Source organism: Chelonoidis abingdonii, chromosome 2 (genome assembly GCF_003597395.2).
Source record: "Chelonoidis abingdonii isolate Lonesome George chromosome 2, CheloAbing_2.0, whole genome shotgun sequence".
Taxonomy (NCBI): Eukaryota; Metazoa; Chordata; order Testudines; family Testudinidae; genus Chelonoidis; species Chelonoidis abingdonii.
The window spans coordinates 90,177,568-90,190,161 of NC_133770.1; the positions used below are offsets into that span (position 1 = coordinate 90,177,568).

Here is a 12,594-nt window from a genome sequence, read left to right on the forward strand (position 1 = left end):
TTCCAGAACTTCATTCCTCTGATGTCAAGTATCAGAGGGGTAGCCATGTTAGTCTGGAATCTGTAAAAGCAGCAAAGAGTCCTGTGGCACCTTATAGACTAACAGACATATTGGAGCATGAGCTTTCATGAATCTGACGAAGTGGGTATTTACCCACGAAAGCTCATGCTCCAATACATCTGTTAGTCTATAAGGTGCCACAGGATTCTTTGCTGCTTTTACTCCTCTTATGGTTAGAAACCTTCATCTAATTTCAAGTCTAAATTTCCTGATGGCCATTTTATATCCATTTGTTCTTGTGTCCACATTGGTACTGAGTTTTAATAATTCCTCTCCCTCCCTGGTATTTATCCTTCTGATATATTTATACAGAACAATCATATCTCCCCTCAGCCTTCTTTTGGTTAGGCTAAACAAGCCAAGCTCTTTGAGTCTCCTTTCAGAAGACAGGTTTTCCATTCCTCAAATCATCCTAATAGCCCTTCTCTGTACCTGTTCCAGTTTGAATTCATCCTTCTTACACATGGGAGACCAGAGCTGCACACAATATTCCAGATGAGGTCTCACCAGTGCCTTGTATAATGGTATTAACACCTCCTTATCTCTACTGGAAATACCTCGCCTGATGCATCCCAAGACCACATTAGTTTTTTCCACAGCCATATCACATTGATGGCTCGTAGTCATCCTGTGATCAACCAATACTCCGAGGTCCTTCTCCTCCTCTGTTACTTCTAACTGGTAACCCTAAGCCTCACAGATCTTAGGGAATCAGCAGGAGGACAGGACTAAACACTGGCTAGATGCTGCAGGGTTTTGTTTCAGTTTTGGGTCTCTAGTGCAGCTCAGTGGACCTATTACCAGGCTGTCTCAGCTGGTAGTGGGCCCCAGAATGCCACTATAGAAAGATTCACATTGCAGCAGGATGGAGTAGGCCATGGGGAAGTAATACAGTCAATGGACTGAGCTACTCTGTCCAGGATGCTCTCCAGCAAAAACAGCTATCAGGGATCAAACCTTGTGCGTGGAAAGATTGCAAAGGGAATAACGAAGTGACATGCATTGAAAGAATATAACCCAACATTTACAATAGCCTGACACTTTTAGGCAGCACTGAAATATTTGTAAAAACACAGGGCAATGAAGTAGTGGATCTTTCAATGTAACAAGTAATTTGACATCTTAATTGAAAAAATATGGGGAATTCCCCTTGCCCTTGTGTATTTGGATGAAATAACTATTTATAGATATTTGCTTTGTAAGAACCTACAACACCCAACTCCTATTGGCATCAGGTACTGACCCACCCCCAGTGCTAGGCTCAGGTGTTAAAAAAATAAAAAATGTAAGTTATAGGCCTGATCCTGCACCCCCTAAAATCAACGGGAGCAGTATAAGCCTGTGAAAATCTTAAGCAGCCATTTTAGAGCAAATCAGATGTTTGCGAGTATGAACTAGGAGGATAACACACATGCAGGGGAAGTTTCAAAGGGATGATTTGGATGTACAGTGCTGAGTACTCTTGAATGCTTTGGGGTTTGGGATAAGGTAAGCGGTGCCAGAGTTGGCTCACAAAAGACAGGAAGAATAAGTAGAGAAGTCACCTGCAAAGACTTCTACTCAGCATTCCTCTACCCATTAGAAATCTACTAACCACTGCATGCAAGTCACCAGCTAACTTTGCACTCATTCTAAAGGATGGTGCCAATCCACCTGATGGCAGGACATAAACAGAGTGCAGGCTTCAGCTAGGGAAGAGTCTTCCTGGTGCACTTAAAATGCCGCATCAAAAATGTGCTTGTGTAAGCAGCAAGGGCTTTACTGAAGGCACCAAGGAGACAGAGTTTTGAGAATTTCAGCAGTTGTGCTGCTCCCTCCACGGAAGTAATGCTACACAGCCATGTGTAGTAGCTGATGGCAGGAAGCAGCACAGGATTGAAGGGGTATGGTGACAAGCCATTTATAATGCCTAGTCAGAAAAAGCACAGTTAAAACAATGGGTTTTATTTAGAAACTGCTCTGTGCTTCTGTGTGTTGCCATTAAAAAGGAGAAAGGGCAGGCAGAGGTGCCCCTATGTAACCAGTGGGTGAAGGAAGGGGAGTAACAGGGTTCTCTCAGTTGCAATATGCAAATTCAATTGACATGGAGAGCCTATTAGTATGGGGATTACAGACCCCTAATCTTAACCTATTGTGCTTCGTATAGCTGGTGTCATTGCCATGAAAAGCCTTGACAGATACTGACTATGTACAGCCAGAAAAGCATCTGAACCTCATGTAGCACATAATAAAGTTTATTGGTGGAAAGCCAGGGAGCAAAAGCATATCTGTCCACTCATACTGATAGTCCCCTGTATACACCCACCCACATGCCACAGTCTCTCAGTATGCGCCCCTTACTTCCACCAAAGTGTATCATGGTCACTAGGTAATGTTACACTTTTCTTCACCAAATAACTTTTTTTGTTTTCACTCCACAAAAAGTTGTCCTTTATGTTGTAGTTCTGTCATCACTGGGTTATTTGTAGAGGATTAATAAGGATTCCTTTCTTCAGACATGCTTCTCAATCAAGATTTTTCAGATCCACCTGCTCCCCTAGGAGGGGAACTCAGCCACTAGAATCCTCTAGTCAAGGCTCTTTTCTGCTTGTGCAGCTCAAGTATCTAGAGCAGGGGCGGGCAAACTTTTTGGCCTGAGGGCCACATCAGGTTTTGGAAATTGTATGGAGGGCCAGTTACCTCCCCAAACAGCCCTACCCCCATCCAACCCACCCGTGCTTCTCACCCCTGATGGCCTTCCCCAGATTCCTGCCTCATCCACCCCCCGATTCCCTGGCAGCCCCCCCCAGGACCCCTACCCCATCTACCACCCCTACTCCCTGTCCCCTGACTGCCCCCCCTGCTGCCCCATCCAACCCCCTCTTCCTAACTGCCCCATCCAACCATCCCTTCTCTCTGTCCCCTAACAGCCCCCAGAACCACTGCCCTGACTGCCCCCCTACCCTACCACCTTGTCCTTTCTGACCACCCCCAAGGACCCCTGCCCCATTCAATCCCTGTTCTCCACCCTCTGACCACCCCCAACCCCTATCCATACCACCACCCTCTGACCACCACCCCAAATTCCCCTGCCTTCTATCCAATCCCCCCTGCTCCCTGCCCCCTTACCACACTGCCTGGAGTACCGGTGGCTGGTGATGCTACAGCCACACCACCTGGCTGGAGGCAGCCATACCCAGCTGGAGCCCACCATTGAGAGAATTGCGCTGGCTATGGAGTGAGAAGAGGCTTCAGGAGAGGAGGAATAGCAGTGGAGGGGCCGAGGGCTAGCCTCCCAGGCCAGAAGGGTCCCACAGACCACAGTTTGCCCCACCTCTGATCTAGAGAGTAGGAGAATACACTCATGCTTACAGCAGATCCACCAGCTGCTTTCAGTAGCTCACTTCACACCACTGAGAACACAATCTTTGCAAATGGGACACCACTAAAACTAGTCCTATGTTCAGTTTCCCTATGGATCAGGCACCTATTCTCTAATCTGGATGCAGCTTCCCAGACAGGAAGTTGTTCTTCTAAACTCCACTATGGACTCACTGCTGCAGTACAGTCTTGCCTTGCTGCTCCCCAGGGCAACTCAAGAAATGGGCACCAATGACATTGCTTGTGCTCCTCTGGCAGGCTAAGGACTACAGTAATCCTGATAGGGATGGGGAGGGTGTAGCTTCCCATATGTCTCCCTTGACCTCACCATCTAGGGGCATGATAGCTTCCAGGGCAAGTCTGTGCTGCTGAATTAACTGTGCCTCCATTAAGCCTCCTTAGGTTATGGAGCCTGTTGAAAGGTATTGGCATCTCCTCAGTCTTCGAGAAAGAGCAAACCTTCACCCCCTTTTCTGGCTTGAATCGAGACCACTGTAATATGGTCAGGTGTTGTGCGGTCCCCACACTGAACTGCACATCCTAAAAGAACCACCACCCACCTCAATTCTCTCTCTTTCTCTCTCTCTCCTTCTCCTTCTCCCCTAGACCCTTATAGTCACCTTTCCACTAGCCCTGTTTTAGCACTTGCCTAGTCCCCCTTAGTGACTGCTGGAATTTCTCTGCCTTTTGTATTTATGCCCTCCTGCATGTTTGTTTTTATAAAATCAATTGAAGTGGGATTCCCAGGTGTGCGGAGTCCTGAGCAACCAATAAGGGACCGGTGCCTGAATTGCTTAATCTGCACCTGCTGATTAGTTCTGTCTCTGATGTGACTAAAAGTCTGAAAGCAGCTGGCTGAGTATTTTGTGGGGCTTCTGAGCACTTCTGAAAATCCCAATTGAGCAGCCAGTCCCACATCTATCCAACTGACCCCCTAGAATGCTCAGGTAACTTGAGTGCAAACTGCTGATCTGCTCTGAAAACTCCCCGTGCCCCCAAATAATACAGTGAGCCCCATTTTCAGCATGCAGTTGCTCATTTGCACCCATGCCAGCTTTTGAAAATTTCCTAAAACTCAAATTCCTGCTAACTTCCTTGAGAGCTATAGCTGAACAGGGACTGCAGCTTCCGGCTCTGAGATGGCTCAGAAGGCAATATCCTGTGGGGTGCTGGGGCATGCTTAAAAAGATAGGCATTACTCTCTGAACTTCATAAAAAACATGTTTTCAGGAGATATAGATTTGGTACATCAACCATTTGGAATCTCAGAGAGAAACTTAAAGGGGATTTAGAATGTCAAACACAAAGAAATGATGCTTTGCTTTTAGTGGTGGAAAAAAAATCTTCCTGAGCACTGTTACCAACAGATTATTTTTTTTTTTTTAAAAAAGGTAGTTCATTGATGTTCCTCTAAGGAGAACTAGTCAATAGAGTAGGGGTCTGATCCTATTCTTAATAAAGTCCATAGCAAAACTCTGACTTCAATACGGATCGGATCAGAATTTAGTTTTCCTTCACATTCTCATACGTGTCTGCGCCTGAATGACTTTGCTAATTTTACATTAGTCATAAGGTACTATTGACTGAACCTAGAGTAAATATTTCAGTTCTACGAACAATGTATTTAAAAGCAGAACAGTATTTGACTATCTTTGTGCTTCAAATTTTCATTTTAATTAGGACTATAACATTTGTATCCCCCATCAGCATAAGGTAAATTTGGTAAAGTGCTTAAGACATCAAAACTGAAAAACAGGTTTTTTTCAAAATAAAAACTAACCTCTTATCAGAATATAATCTTAAAATGATGCAGTTATTTACATTATAATAACTTAATCCAAATCATCCCAGATCTTCAAACCATCATTTGCAATGTGTATTTTGCATATTACATAGCTTTCACTGCAAAATGATTTCAGCCTAAGGAAACGTGCAACCAGTAACAAAAGCTCATAATATTATATTAAAAATGACTATATGATATAATAGCACAGTGGTTCAGGGAGTACAGGTGTGAATCTCTGTGCATATACATACAGATCACATTTCTAAACTAATTTATGCTTTGGAAACCAAACAACTTTTCTAGATTTATGAACATCAATCTATATTGCACACAGAGCACAAGCACAATGACTTGCCCACTCAGTTTGAAAATATCAGGCCAAGTGCCATGTATGGTCCTTGCTCAAGCCAAAACTTCCACTGTTGTCAATGGGAGGGAGGAAGGGGTATGTGTGTGTATGTGTAAGAACTGCACCGTCTGGCCTATTTAGACCCCAATCCTCCAAGCTGATTGGCCTGCACAGGGCAGTTTGCAGGGTTAGAGCCTCAGGTGTGCACTGCAGATCAATCGACATGCTAAATCTTAAGGTTCCAGTGGAGATTTTAGGTCTAGATATCATTTTTTAAATACTCCTGAACCCAGATTATGCAAAATATAGCAATGGGCACGATAGAGTTCTGAAAAGTTTGTCTTGAGTCCTATGTGCCAAATTCTGCCCTGTTTATAGACACAACTCCTGACGTGAAAAAACTTGTCCCTATGTGTGTTACAAGTCAGCACAGGGAGCAGCAGACTGTGGTCCTGATGTGTCACTTCTCAGAAATAGCTATGATTTTTCTTTCTATGTGCAGGGAAGATTCTAAAGAGGGAAGTAAGATACACTGATTCAGGTCTTTGAAAATGTCAGACACATACCTGACTATAAAAAGGTCTGAGGGGGTTTCTCAGGATGGGGGCAGATGTATTTGGCACCAGTCCTTTCCCAGGTCTGGAGCTTCTAGTACAGGGACTAATTTGCATATCTGATTATGTGTACGACTCATATTTTTCAGACTATTTTATTTAAATTGCTGGAGTGATATTTTTCTCTAGCATTTGATAAATAATGTTCACCAAATGGTAGAAAATGAACATGCAACATATGTTAGCTCTAACAGCAAACTGCCACCATCAGATATTATCCCATAGAGCTGGTTGGAGCAGAATGCCAAGCCTGCAGCTTGTATGTAGGTATACACATAGAGTCCAAATGTAACATCCATAGACTTCCATCTCCCCCATCAGAAATCACCCATATAACCCGTGGAGTGGCTCTTCTGCTGTTTTGCATATCCATTATGTGTAATAACAGAGTCTGGAAACACCACCTAACTATGCTTGCTTTCTCTCACTTCCTCAGCCCGCCTTACCCTCTCTTGCAGGCAGGCAGATGTTGCAGTGTCTGGTTAGGGGATGAGTGATCCTTCAACATCCTAATGCAGTCTGAGTTCTCACTGCTTCACTGGATAGCCTGCTAAGAAGGAAGTGGGCCAGTAGAAGTGCTGAAACTGGCTTGCTCCATTGGATACATGAGGTGTGTCATTGTGCAGAATCAGGCCCTCTGTATTTACATGCAAACTAATTAGCTCTAATAGATACTTGGTCTCAAGTAAAGCCAAAGGGACTGAACCTGCCCTGTATATAAAACTTAAAAGCTTACTACCCCTAGCGTGAAAAAACATCTTTGCACTGTCATGAGGAACTATTCACCCTGATAAGGATTGCTTATCGCCTTTTCTAAGCTATTTTTGTTTGAACTATGAGTTATATTTCACAGTGTAAGAATATGTTAAATAATGAAATTTAAAATGGAAGGAGCTATACATTAATAGGAATAAGCCACATCAGGAGATGCGTTAGAACTGTAAGCTTTTGGTGCACTTGGCTGAATGCCTCTGATCACTTCAGGCATGCACCAACAGTTGGCTAATGCACACCCTGTTGTGGCTCATTGCTTGTTATATTCGTACAGTACACTCTTGTTTTTAAAAGCAGGTGTTGGCTTTCAAGGGGAAAGCGATTCCCAGGGCTTCAGGATAATCCTTCATAAAGCAAATATTTTGCCCCTTGGTGTAGTTGTCTTCACTTGCCTTGTAAATTAGTTTTCTTACATTTGTGATCATGGAGAATTGTATCTCGTGACGAAGGATTTTGTTTTAAAATACATAACTCAGAGTGCATTTTAAAGCTATCTTAGAAAAGCAATCTCTGTGTGTGCAAGTTAGATTATCTGTATAGCTCTAGACAAAAGTGAACAGCATATTTCATACTATTTTACTTGTTTATGCTGTATGCTTATTTCCTGTTTGTTTTTCATTTACAGGATTACTAATGACAGTTACTACCAGAGGCTTCTGTCTCCTTTCAGGTTATTGTAATATGGGGCATTGTACTATATACACGATTATTCACAGAGCATGCATTTCCAGCAGCTGAATTACTGGATCTGCTCTAAATGATCTATGGCTATTACAGCTGGGACTGTACAGTACAGCTATAATTTTGATGCATATTAATAACCACCTAGCAAAGATGTAAATGCCCTTTTCTCTGTTGGGGGCAGAACGAATGGCTGGATGTAGTCAAGTGGGCAAACAGGGCTGCAATTGTCAAAAGGGTTGATCTTTTAGAAATGTTTCTCTCTGCTTTATTGTGTGCAGCAAAACTCTTAAAGAAATACGATCAAAGGGGAAACTAGCTGCAGCCCTGCAGAGGTGGGGGAGGGAGGAAAAGAGATCATTCATGTGTCCCCCTTTCAGGGGGCTTATCTCCCCCAACAACCTGCTGCAGTGTCTTTTTCCTCCACCAGCTCCGCTGATCAGTGCAGATGCTGTCAAATTTCACGGAGCAACACCACCACCAATAGTGATTAATCCTCCTCTCGCCAAACCTGCGCTAAACTGTCTTCCAGCGTAAAGAGGCCACTTCTTTTTTTTTTTTTTTTTTTTTGGAGTGGGGTGGAGGGGTGCGGAAAGGAAGGAGGGGGAGCCAAACCCAAGAAATTGCCAGAGATTAATGAGCCTTCTCCTTATTAGTGGGGCCGTGGGCTTTGTCTGCTCGGGGCTGGGCAGGGGGCAGCGTGAATGGATGGCACAACGTGCAGGAAACACACACACGCTGCAGCTCGAGCAGCGCCTCTCCCTCTCCGCGGCGTAAGGGTGAGGGCCGGGGGGCGGGAGGGGGCGACGACCCGGCCAATGGCAGAGGCCGCGGCGGAGTCACTGGCAACAGCTGCGGCGGCAGCAGCCGGGGTCGAGCCAGCATGAGTCGGGGCAGCGCTCCGGGAGCGCAGCGGAGCTGGCGCAAGCAGAACGCGCTGCCTCGGGTCCCAGGCGCCGCGCGCCGCAGCGTGGGCGGGGAGAGGGAGAAAGAGAGGGAGCCTCGCGGGCGGGCAGCGCAGAGTGCGAGAGAGGCAGCGGAGAGGGGACAGGCAGGCAGCGACAGACAGACAGACAGACGGGGAGAGAGCACAGCCCGCGATAAGAGCCACAGTCCGGGCTACAGCGAGAGGACAGGCAGCGCAGGGCGGACAGGCAGAGGGATCCATAAAGGGCAGGCAGCAGCACAGCAGAGAGAGGGAGACAGAGAGGCAGTGGGAGCCCGCTCGGCGAGTCAGGCAGACTCACGCGCCCAGAGAAGTAGCGTCTCCTCCAGAGTAGCAAAGGGGGCGAGGCGGAGGAGGAGGAGGAGGCAGAGACCATGTCTTTCGGGAAGACAGCCACTGTACTGTAACAGCACCAGAGCTGCCGCCACATAAACACACACGCCAAAAAAGCCCCACACCACCAAGAAGCTGGGGGCAGATCCAGGGTGCTGGCAAGGTAAATCCAAAAAGCTGTGGGCATCCGTGTGCTGTGTGTTCTTTGTTGTTACGATGTTATCTTACCCCACCCCACCCCTCGCATGTGTTTTCTGTCATTTTGTTGAAACCATCCTCACCCTCCCCCAAATTTTTAATTTTGAGGTCAGCGTGGCTTAATGTTGGAGATCGAGGAGCAGAGAAGTAGAACAAATGTTTGTGTTTATTGCATACAGTATGCAATGATCTGTGGTTACTTCAAGGCTCTTTCTTTACGATGTGATATTTACAACATTAGATTCATATTTTAGTGGAAGAAGGGATATTGGTTCTGAAATTGCTAGACTGGTAACTGAGTATTGCACAGGAGTACTGTAGTATCTAGGTTTTTACACAATAAAATATGAATTTGCCAATAAAAAGACTTTTAATTTATTTCTTGATGTTGTATGTAGTGTTTGTTGTACCTTGTGAAGAGTTCACATGGAAAGATATGGACAGATGTTTAGAAAGTTTTCCTGGTGAGGTCGGGCACACTTCTAATAGCTAAATATAAAGTAGATGCTATATGCAGTGTTATTATTCAGACCATAAATGTTTCATTTGCGTTGCATAGTAAATAGCAGATGGCAGATAATTTAAGAATTACATTAAAACTGGGGGGAATACAAACGTGAAGATGATCGAGGTGGTAATTGGTGCTGCAGGGTCTTTCAGGAGCATTGTTTTATGATAGGGCATTTTGGGTAATCGTAATTGTCCGATTTTAGTAAGTTAAAATAATTAGCCCCAGTCTGCTTTTTAGAATTTGAATTCAACCTTATAGGGAAATTTCAAATAGCAATTTAAATAAGAAATACAGAAAGATGTAGTCATTCTAACAACTGTTTTAGTAATCAAAGCTTTAAAACTTACCTATTGATTTGTGAAGTTTAATGAAAAAATTGGGATGATTTTTGCATTACCTTTGCTAGAAGGAAAAACATTTGGGACGGTTTAATACTTGAGTATTACTGGATAGTAATTTTGTTTGGCAAAATATGTACCATGTGCTTTGTTAGCATAATTATTTTATAATATTGTGATCATGCAAGAGAATAATAGTCTGGAAGCCATAAGTTTAATGTTAAATTTTTTAGCAGTTTACCATGTTCATAAATAGTGAATGTTACTGTGCTATTAAAAATTTGCATATTTGAATGTGTATTATTTCAACTGCATTGTTTATAGATATAAACAAGGCATGTACTCATTCTGTGCACCCATTCTTGTGCAACTTTGTTAATGTTGTTGTTGTTGTTATTTATTTTACTTACTGTTTCAACCACCTGGAATAGCCCCACATTTCTGGTTCATGTTTCTATAGTGGGTCTGTTGTCTCCCTGCTCCCCAGGTGTATACATTGCTTTTTTTTTTTTTTTAATGCTTCCCAGTGTTACTGTAACATGACAGTCCTGTAAACATATCGAGTTATGAAACCAAATGAGCAGATATCAACACAGTAGGTGGTTTGATTTGCCGCTGTGATGCTTCTGACACTGCACTTAACTAGATGTATGAATCAATATGTATTTCTCTTACAATCCTCCAAAATTGTCTTTGCAAATTTTAACCAAGTACAAAGAATTAAAGTTAGTTGTTGGGGTGGGGAGGAGGGGAAAATTGTTAAGCTGACCTTCAACTTTTCGGTCACGTAATTTAACTGCACACTAATTTTTGTTTTAACAGTCTTCATCATGGATCAAGGCAAGTTTGTGTGCACAATTAGGCTTGCAAATTACTAATCTCACCTTGACTTTGCCTCTCAGTTCCCAAATGAGCATGGTTACCTTGAGAACTGTGGCATTAGCACTGTTAGAGCATGCTCCGCTTGGGAGTTTGGGTGTGTTCTATTTTTAATGCTATTTAATGAAGAAGCTTCTCACTCTGCAATGAAGGAAGCATAATGGGAGAGCAGAGCAATGATTGGTTATGGATACTGAAAAAGGAAAATTGCAAAGGTAAAGGTGGACAATGGGATATGGTGATTATTATTCAAATCTTTTCTATATATTTATATTAGTCTAAGATAAATGAAAATTCAATTATAACAAAAAGCTGATTGAGTTGATGTTTTAAATAAACCCTTTGGGAGGGGAGGGTCTAAAAAGAATTTTTAAAAATAAAAAAGTACCTTAAAAGTTGTAGAAGACGTAAACGGTGGATAGAAATTGTTGCTTTACGGAACTATTGATTAATCTGTATATTCTGACATTATGCAAAGATATCATCTAAAGAAAATTATCCCATTTTGATGCAGATCATTTCATGGTGAAATGTTTAATGATGAAATAGCATTATTATAAGAAATATTTTAAAGGTACATGTTTTCTCGTGAATTTAGTGCTCACTTCTATTGTTTAAATGGTGTACATTTTATGGCGATAACAGTCAGAAGCAGAAGTTTCTGAGTTTTTCTGCCTTTCAGTACTTAAAAGTTGTTTCAGTGAATACCACATAGCATGTAATATTTTCAGAAAGCAAACAACTCTAAACCTCTAGTGATATATGTGAGGAAAAGAAAATACCTATAGATTTTATTACAGTGAATATCATTATGCAAATACACATCTAGATACACTTTTAAAATGCTTTTCTTCTTTATGGGGAAGTGTTCCATAAATCTGTAACCAGAAAAATATTCATTGTCTGTTTGTAGCCATCCACGTATCCAGCATTGTATAAAGAGGCTAGTCCTTGATTAAAGATGTCACATATAAGATAATTTTGTTCTCCCGCTACTGTCCCTACAGTATTACAAAATATTGGTCTAAGTAATTTTTAGGGTCCAGTCCTGCAAACATTCATGTAACTAGTCCTTATATCTGTGTAGTCCTGGTGATTGCCTTGGGGCTAAGTATGCAAGTAAGGGATATTCACTTGAGCAAGGATTTGTGAGATCAGACCTTAGGAAAAGAAATGACATAGACAATATAAAGAACAGAATTAAATCAATGAGAAAATTAACACATTCCCAAATAACACAACTATACTACAAAAGTGTCTTTGAAACTTGACTCGTGCAGAGTAATCAGACACCAAACTGAGCTTGCCCTAAGGATGCAAGTTATCCCGAAGACATCAATGGGACTACTTGTGTGAGTAAGGCAAGCACAAGTTGGCCTAATAAAACACTAATATGGGATAGTGAAAAAAAGAAAACTAAAAGGATATAAGAAGCTTTAAACTACAATGTGTTCTTGGTTTCCACCCAGTTAGAGTGTAATATGGTTTAATCAAGTATTTTAGCTTAGAATTATGAGTAAAAAGGAACACTAATTCGAGAATCACTTTCTCACAGAGTGTAATCTTGAGTTCCTTGTGCACACAAAGCTCCCAGTACATAGAAGGACTGCAGGATCTGGTCCAAAGGTTGCATCAGTGTCACAAATACTGGGATGAATCTTTAGCTGCTGTAAATTGGTGTAGCGCCATTAACTTTAGTAGAGCTGTGTTGATTTGCACCAGCTGATGATCTCGCCTGCCATTTATAATGTACCAGATTCTACTA

General features: G+C 42.6%; 1 protein-coding gene across 7 annotated transcripts in view; it reads left to right on the top strand.

The window, feature by feature from the left end:
- Positions 1-12,594, top strand: part of ARPP21 (cAMP regulated phosphoprotein 21) — a 266,329-nt gene that overhangs the window by 65,377 nt on the left and 188,358 nt on the right. For 5 of the 7 annotated variants that reach the window (XR_004376261.2, XM_032798727.2, XM_032798733.2 and 2 more), the window contains exon 1: positions 8,802-9,066. The exons of 1 other annotated variant lie outside the window; for it this stretch is intronic. The gene's annotated coding sequence lies outside the window, so the exon portion shown is untranslated. Of the gene's footprint in view, positions 1-8,801; positions 9,067-10,817; positions 11,045-12,594 lie in introns of those variants that run through there. One more of the 7 variants, XM_032798728.2, reaches the window with a different exon arrangement.